General features: G+C 39.2%; 1 pseudogene; it reads left to right on the forward strand.

Moving 5' to 3' along the window:
* The first annotated feature begins 202 nt into the window (after positions 1–202).
* Positions 203–1139, forward strand: LOC123255578 (annotated as a pseudogene).
* Positions 1140–8790: the final 7651 nt, after the last annotated feature.

Here is an 8790-nt window from a genome sequence, read left to right on the forward strand (position 1 = left end):
TCTAAGTGGCTAGTAAATTTTAATTTTAAATTATCACTTGAGATAAAAAGACACTTGAGAAAGAGTAACCTATCAGTTTCTTGCATTCTCTTTTCCATTAATGCATTCGTAGAGGACTTCTTCACAGAGCTGGGACAGACTAATGATCCTCAGCTTAGCCTATATTCTACTTTAGTGTTCACAGGGAGAACCCAAATCCAACATGATGAACACTAATCATACTTTCTTCCATCCTCCTGTGTTTATCCTAATTGGCATCCCAGGCCTACAGGAATGCCACATCCGGCTTTCCTTCCCCTTATGCTTTATATATGTAACTACAGTACTGGGGAACAGTGTCCTGATTCTTGTCATTGTTACTGAGCGCAGCCTCTATGAACCCATGTACATGTTTCTCTCCATGCTAGCTAGTGCTGACATCTTACTTTCCACTACTACTACACCCAAAGCCTTGGCCATCTTCTGGTTCTGTGCCCGGGACATCACCTTTGATTCATGTATGACCCAAGTCTTCTTGTCCATATGATGTTTGTGGGGGAATCAGCCATCTTGCTAGCCATGGCATTTGATTGGTATGTGGCTATTTGTGACCCAATGAGATATTCAACAATAATGACAACTTCTATGGTGTGGAATCTAGCCTTTGATCTTTTCTTCCGGAACTTCTGCATTATCTTTCTGGTCATTTTCTTGCTAAAGAGGCTACCCTTCTGTAGGACCAATGTGATTCCCCATGTGAGCACATAGGAGTGGCCTGACTAGCCTGTGCTGACATCACTGTCAATATATGGTATGGCTTCTCTTTCTCCATTTTAATGGTGCTCACGGATGTGGTGCTTATTGCACTGTCCTATACTATGATCCTCTGTGCCATCTTTTGGATGCCTTCTCAGGAGGCCAGACACAAGGTAATCAACACTTGTGGCTCTCATTTTTGTGTATTCCTCATATTTTATTTCCCATCTTTCTTCACTGTATTAACTCACCATTTTGGGCACAACTTCCCATGCCATGCACACATTCTATTGGCCAACCTCTATGTGGTGTTGCCTGCCATGCTCAACCCCATTGTTTATGGGGTGAAGACAAAGCAGATCAGAGAAGCTGTGGCCCACCTTTTCATGGGAATCAAGAAATGATTTTCCTCATCCACAGTAGGGTGAGGTCTCTTTGATCACATTCTTTAGCAGGAATTTTTCTCCCTAAGAAGTCAAGGATAGAATAAAACTCTCTGATCTGAATGTCCCTACCCTTTTGGACATTTTCCTTGTAATTCTTTTAATTCTTCAAAGAGATCATTGAGTTGTTATTTACATAGGTTTGCTTTAGAAATTACATGTAACAAGTGAATCAAGTGGATTCCTTTCCTTCTAAGACTAAACCCTGAGTTCACATTCTGACTTTGTTCCTTTTCAATTGAGTGACCCTTGACAAATCATTTAAATCCTCTGAGTTTCCTTATGTAATATTTAGATATTTGATATTATATATGTATATAATTAAGGTGTGGTCGCCAGGAATCAATAATTTTCAGATTGATTCCATAACTAAAATAGACCCAAGTCAGGATGGGTTTTATGGTAGTTTACTTACAATTAGGAAGGTAGAAGGTAGGGAAATAGAGAGAGAGTCTGGAAAGGCCAAGGTAGGCCAAGGAAGTCAGCCTAACTTACCCACGTGACAATTCAGAGGGGAACTGCCTGAGGTCTCAGCTGAGATCCTTCAGCACCAAGTTCAAAGCGGGAAACTCTTCAACAGGAAGTTACCAACATACTTGAAGAGATAGTGTCTTTCATCACTTCCTGTGGGTCCACCTTTAATTCAAGTGGACAAATGGCAGCCTCTACACTGATTTGGACTGCCCAAAGGGCAGTCCCTTTTTCTTGGTTTGTTACTTATTGTCACGTGTGGGTAACTCATCTCCCCTCCCCACTAAGGGAGGTGGGGATGACATTATCTCTGGTGGCTAGAGTTTTAACTATGAATGGGCTTGAGCTAATTCCATTTACACACTTATGTACAAAATTGAGATAAGGGTAATGTTTTTGTAAGTGTTTCTAAATTCTTGACTGATACTAATATTTATTATTGTGGAATGAGAAATTTGGTTTCCTGGAGATTTTCAGAAGTCTTCACATCATGTTATTCTGTATTTTCAAAACATTTTATTGATATATTTTAAAATAACAAATGACAAAAATAATAAAATGAATCCTTTTCTGTGCTTGCTGTACTAAATATTTCAGAGATTTTCATAAAAATATTGTTATTAATATTATGAATATATGGTAACACTTTAAAACATCTGGCAATGAGCTGACTAATTCCCTTAATCTTTCTTAAAATGTTTATAACATTCTTTGTACATTAAATTCATTATTTTGGATGTCTAATAAAATGAGCTTAATAAACAAGAAACACTAAGTTTACCAATCTTTACAAAGAATTCTTCCCTAACACGAATAACTTAATCAATGGAAAATTCCAGTGAACAATATTGGATAGTATTGGAATAACGTAACATTCAGATATTCTAGGAAACTTAACAGCATTAGAGATTCATTTGTTGAAATTGCCAATTTAAGGACTTAATTGTCCTTCTAAATTTGTTGTTTTTTGGAATTTCATTTAGAGTATTTGTATAAAGTATAATATACATAGAAACATTCATATTTAATTTCTTTTGTTTGGAGAGACAGCGAAGAATATGTACTTATGACATGGCAATATTTATGTACTAGACTGATTAGACTATGAAAATTTCTGTTTTATTATCTCTTCCAGTTCTTGGAAGTATAGTCATTTAATCTTTGTACAATTTTTTAATATTTCCTGATCTTGCTTTTGCCTTGATTCAGATGGATTCCTTTGAACACATAACCAATCTATATTGATTGTCAATGGCTAATTCTCAAAGTAGAATTGTTATTGATGAAAGAATTGAGGGGATCAAGTGATTAACTGAAGGAATTGTGGGTAGGCATTCATTTAACACCCTTTGTGCACAGTTTCAAATTGCCCTCCGGAATGGTTGGACCAATTCACAACTCCACCAGTAGTGTGTTAGTGTCCCAATTTTGCCACATCCTCTCCAACATTTATCACTTTCATTTGCTGCCATATTGACCAGTCTGATAGGTGTAAGGTGGTACCTCCTAGTTGTTCTAATTTGCATTTCTCTAATGAGGAGGAATTTAGAACATCTGCCTCTCTACCCAGTAGCTCAATGGGAGCAAACAGTAGGTGAGGTGAGTGGCTGACAGGTAGCAGAGCTGGAGGGGAGAAGAGCACTTGGGCTACTCCCCTACCCATCTCTATACTCACTGAGGACATTCTTCACATCATCTGCTCCTCTGATGAGCAGCCTAGTAGGATCCTTTTCTCCTCCCCCTGTGTGGGGTAAGGAGGGGTATGGCATGGAATGTGGTCTCTGGGTGGGGGGTGGCCCAACTTGGTCTAGTGGGTGGGTTAGGGGTGGGACCTGGCACTCTTTATCTAAAAGGTTTGCCATCATTGGACTAGGCTATTGGGGTTGTGACCCACAGCTAGGTAGTATCTGAGACCAGATTTGAACCCAAGTTTTCCTAACTCCAGACCTGGTACTCTATTCACTATACTACCCAGCTGCCCCTCACATACATATTTAATTAACACCTCCTGCTTTTTTCCCTGACTTCATGTTCTTAAGTTTAATTACTTTTATGTTACATGTATCATATTGCCTATATAGGAATATAAATAGTTTAACTTTATTAAGTTAAAAATCTAATGATTTCTTTTCATGTTTACCTTTTGATGCTTTTCTTGAGTTGGCTTTGAATATCAATTTTTCTAATCAGCTCAGATATTTTCATTAGGAATGCTTGAATATAATCTATTTCATTAAATATTTATTTTCTCCCTCAACACTTATACTAAAATTTGTTGATTAGGTTATATAATAAACATTTTTCTTTTTCTGAAGAATCAATGACTATAATAGACAATAGTGATGATAGGATGACTACTGTCTGCAGGAGTGGAAGAAAGCTGCAATGGAATAGTGCAGTAATGGGTAAACTATTCCCCGAAGGCTAGATTCATCTGGATGTGGGGGCATAGTGATTAGGGAATTGCTTAAGGCAGTGATGGGCAAACTACGGCCTGGATCTGGCCCGTGGGGTATAGTTTGCCCATCATTGGAATAGTAGGAGAGCTCAGACAGGAACATCAGTAGGGAACAATGAATGATTAAACTTATTGAAAACAGTAGAAAGTGTTTCAATAAAATAGTTATGACAACAGTGCAGGTGATTCACACTTTTAATGTTACCAATCAACTTATCTTTTATAGAACTCAACAAAATTCTCTGAGAAAATAAAACATTTAAAATATTGAGGGAAATATTACAAGAAGTTGGAAGAAAGAGGAATAGCTCTTGGTAGGTTCAAATTATATTACAAAGCAGTAGTTATTAAAACCAACTGATATTGGGGGTAATTAGGTAGTTCAGTGGATTGAGAACTAGACCTAGTGATGGGAGGTCCTGGGTTCAAGTCTGAAGTCAGATACTTGCTAGCTGTGTGACACTGGGGAAGTCACTTAACCCCCCCCCCCCCCATTGCCTAGTCCTTACCGCTCTGCCTTGGAACCAATATACAGTATAGATTTTAAGATGTGTAAAAAATAAAATGAATATAGAAAGGTAGTTTTAAAATATTATGGTTTTTAAAGATTTATTCGTAGCCATTAGAAAAATCAAGCCACGTGCCAAGTTGAGTCAGTTTAAAAGACGTGTGCTGTTACCTCCTCTCCCCATGGTTGACCAGGCACCAAGTCAGCAAAAAGAGGGTGCCAATCCCACTATTCACTTCTTATCCTTCTGTCTACATAATTACATAACTGTCTACATCATTTCTCAAGACAGGAAGCCAGTGAGTTCATGGGAAATGTAGTTTCAAAGACCCCTAAACTTCTACAGGAAATTTAGATCAGAAACTTATGTTTGTATTAACAGAAATATTAGGGAAGCTGATAGTTTGGCCAGGGCCAGAAGTCTGCAGGACGCTCTCCTCCCACAGAGACAGGCTTGAGTGAGTAGGGAGAGGGTTAGGTACTCCTTGCTCTCAAACCCTTCCCCCAAGCAGTTGGTTTCAGTTGATGATGGAGACAGGGCTGAGGATCTTCAAGCAAGATTCTTCAGAGGCTAATCTTTAATGATGTTCCCTTTCTTTAACTTATGTTCCACACAGGTCTGATTGAGGACTGAGTAGTAGCTAGTTATCCTAATATTGAGGACTGAGATGGGACTTGACTTCTTAGGCTGGCAACTGACAGGATTTAAACTTAATGGCAACAGTGAGCAGTGAGTATCCTTAAATAATTCCCAGTCACAGATATTGAAGATAAAGTTTATATTGATAAAGAAAGAAAGGGGAAGGCAAGAGGAGGTAATTAGGATTTGGATAAGAAATGGGAAGCCCTGGACTGTGAGGCTGAAGCTGCCCCTCCCCCCTAGGAGGGAGTGGCAGACCTTAGCTATCTTGCTCTCTAGGCTAATAGTAATTACTTCAAAATGTTTATATAACTAAATAATTATTATATTGATGCTGGAAAGGTCTAATCCTACTAGAGAAGCTAACTCCTGAGTAGAAACCACAATGGCTTTTGCCCCTATGGCCTCCCAAGTGAACCCCCAAGTCGAGCTAATGATATAGCTAGGACGTAGGCGTTTTAAAAAGCTGATCTCTTAGTTGAGATTTCCTGCTTGTGAGTCTCTATGTCATCATCTCCATCTTTTGAGATTCCACAACAGAAGTGAATAGGCAACTGTAGCCTTTACCCAATCACTAGTAGGTAGAGATTAGAGCCTATGGCCAAATTCTTGGTAGAATTGTAAATGCCATTTACTGATGTCACATCATTCAGTTTCCCATGCCATCAATACCATGAGGCAGAAAAAGGGGTAACACATTGTGTAAATAGGCCAAATTCTTGGTAGAACTGTAAATGCCATTTACTCATGTCACATTATTCAGTTTCCTGTGCCATCAATACCTTGAGGGAGAGAAAGGGGTGACATGTGCCAACAATGCCAAACAACTTCCTACTTTCAGATTACCATGAAGAAAACCTATGATTCCTGGGAATAGCATGCCTCTCAGACCATCAGTTCTACTTACAGTCCAATGACCCAAACCATCATCTGGTGAATCTACCTTTGTGGAAATTCAATGTAACAATTGCTATTCAAAGTTCTATAGTGTAGGAAAATATATGTAAGGTAATGGGGTCACCAGGGATATTACAATAAACCAAGTGGTTTGTGGGAACTCACTCTAGGATTTACGAGAGACTGGACCAGGGTGAAGAGACCAGAGTTTACTGGATTTCCACAGGAACGGCAGTTGATCTTAACTGTCACCCAGCTTCCACTAGACCAGAGTATAGTAACAGGCTAACAAGGTAAAAGGGACTTAACAGCTTTAATTATGTTAGACTAAAAGATGGGAAAGGATTTCTATACTTAAAATCTAAAGGATAAAACCACAGGGCAATGGGAAGGACTTATTCTACTCTTATCTAAGTGATCTAAACTAACAGGGCCCAAGGAGCTGTAAATGGAGTCTCTGGGTTTCTGCCTCAAACCTGGAACCTGCCAGGCTTGAGTACAGCTAGGGCTTTGTGGCTTTGGGATTCTCACTGCAATCCACTAATGATCTCTGGATGCCAGGAGCTAAAGTTGTCTCAGGAACCAAGTAGTGAGGGTTTGCTTGAAGCACTGTCCTCCAGTTCTCAAACTTCTCCTCCTCCCTTGGCTCTGTAGATTTTGTCCTTTTGCTAGATGCCACACCACACAGGATCCCAGGGGAAAACAGGAAGCAGGGTGTCCTTTGCTCTGAGGTCTCCCAGGCTGGCAACAGGTTTTTGCACACCACTAATGGAGTCCTCACTCAGGGCACAGACACACTTCCTCCTCCTTCATTCCAACCTGGAATTCCCATCTCCAGCTCCTTCCTGCTAGGTACTTCCTAATCAATACATAATCAATACCTAATCCAATCTTCCTCACAAAAATAGCTCCAGATTCTTTAGTAGCCATCATGAAAGGAGACTTGGGAAAGAAAGTTCCCATCAACCAATCCTTGGCACTGTGAAATGGTAGTTCAGCACCAAACCTGGATTAAAAAATGTAATGTGTAAATGACATTAAAGAATATAGATTTCCATCAGTTTTGCTACCAAGGATCATAGGCATTCTATGTACTAGAGAATATACTATGTAGTTATATAATTTTCTATTTGATTTACAATCTCTTATATGACTTATCTTCATCTATTACAATGCCAGCTCCCTGAGGACAGGGACTATCTTGAATTTCTATTTTTATCTTTAGTCTTTAACATAGTTCTTTGCACATAGGAAGCATTTAATAAATATTTATTCATTTGTTCAGTCATTCTTCTACCCAGGCTCTCACTATCTGCTTGGTGATACTAAATTACTCTTTCCCACTAGGAATTTCACCCTCCCACATGGATATAGTGGCTCCCCTAATAAGTGCAAATAAATGTATTTTTTCTTTTATTCATTCATTCACTTACTCATTCACTGAACCTTCTGTTCAAATCTCAGGGTCCTCAGAGCATTCTTCAGTATGTAGTTTAGATGTTCAGACTATGAATCCCCTGAAGGAAAACCTTTCTGACTCTTGCTTACCAAGGCCAGTACTTAAGTAGTTTATGCCAAAGTATTTGCTTTGTTCAGTGTGGATCCTGGAAGGAAAGACAGATACAAAGCATTTATTCTATGGTAGGTTCTGGGAATAAGAGTATAAAATGAGAAATAATTATATTGTATAGTGTGGGGTGATGAAAGGAAGAGTAAGAAAAGGTCTCATGAGCAAGGTGATACCTGAGTTGAACCTTGATGGAAGGATTTCAGGAGGTGAGGAGGGAGCTGTTTTGCACGTGGACTTTAACCTTCATGAAGCCATGAATGGAAGAAGGAATAATAACAAGATGAATTCTTATCTGTGGGGAATAGCAAGTAGCCTAGTTTAGTTGGAAAAGAGAAGGGATGTGCAGTATGGGGACTCATTCTCGAAATCTAGGCTGGAGTCATAATGTGAAGTCCTCTGAATGTCAGCAGAATTTATATTTTATCTGAGAACCAATAGGAAGTCCTGGAAGAAATGACTTAAGCCAAGGAGAGGGTGAATTCTGGATTGTGAATATCTGTTCTATTCAAAACAAAGTATTGGTCCATCTTCATCATTTTATGTCTATCTCAGGTAATATCTGAAATACTTATTTGATTATGTGGACTTATTGTCTATCTTTCCCAAGTCCAAAATATCTTGTGCTGGTTTTTATATCTCTATTTATTATTTAACCTAGAAATCCATCTCTAGAGTTAGGGAGGTGCCTGCCAGCCTAGCACTTTCCTCTCCCCGGCCTTATACTCAGAAGTGTTTCCAGAAGTAGCAGCCCCAAGGAGAGGGAAGAGGCTTGAGATTTCCTCGTCTCTGAGCATAAGGTATGTCACTTAACTCCCACACCAAGAGGGGATAGCAATTTCCCTCTTAGCAACATCTAAGGGCCATATCTTTCCCCTCCCTCTTCCATGATTTTTTATTCTCCTCCTACTCTTCTTCCTCTCTCCCATCAGCTTATTTAGCTCCTCATTCTTGCCTCTTTTCACCTTCAGGTCAACCTCTAAGAAGAAAGTTCCTGTTGGGGAGTAGGTATGAAAGGATATTTCATGAGAATTCTGAGAATAATGAGTAAGGCCTTAGAGCTGGGAAAGA

Source organism: Gracilinanus agilis, unplaced genomic scaffold, assembly GCF_016433145.1.
Source record: "Gracilinanus agilis isolate LMUSP501 unplaced genomic scaffold, AgileGrace unplaced_scaffold48977, whole genome shotgun sequence".
Lineage (NCBI taxonomy): Eukaryota > Metazoa > Chordata > Mammalia > Didelphimorphia > Didelphidae > Gracilinanus > Gracilinanus agilis.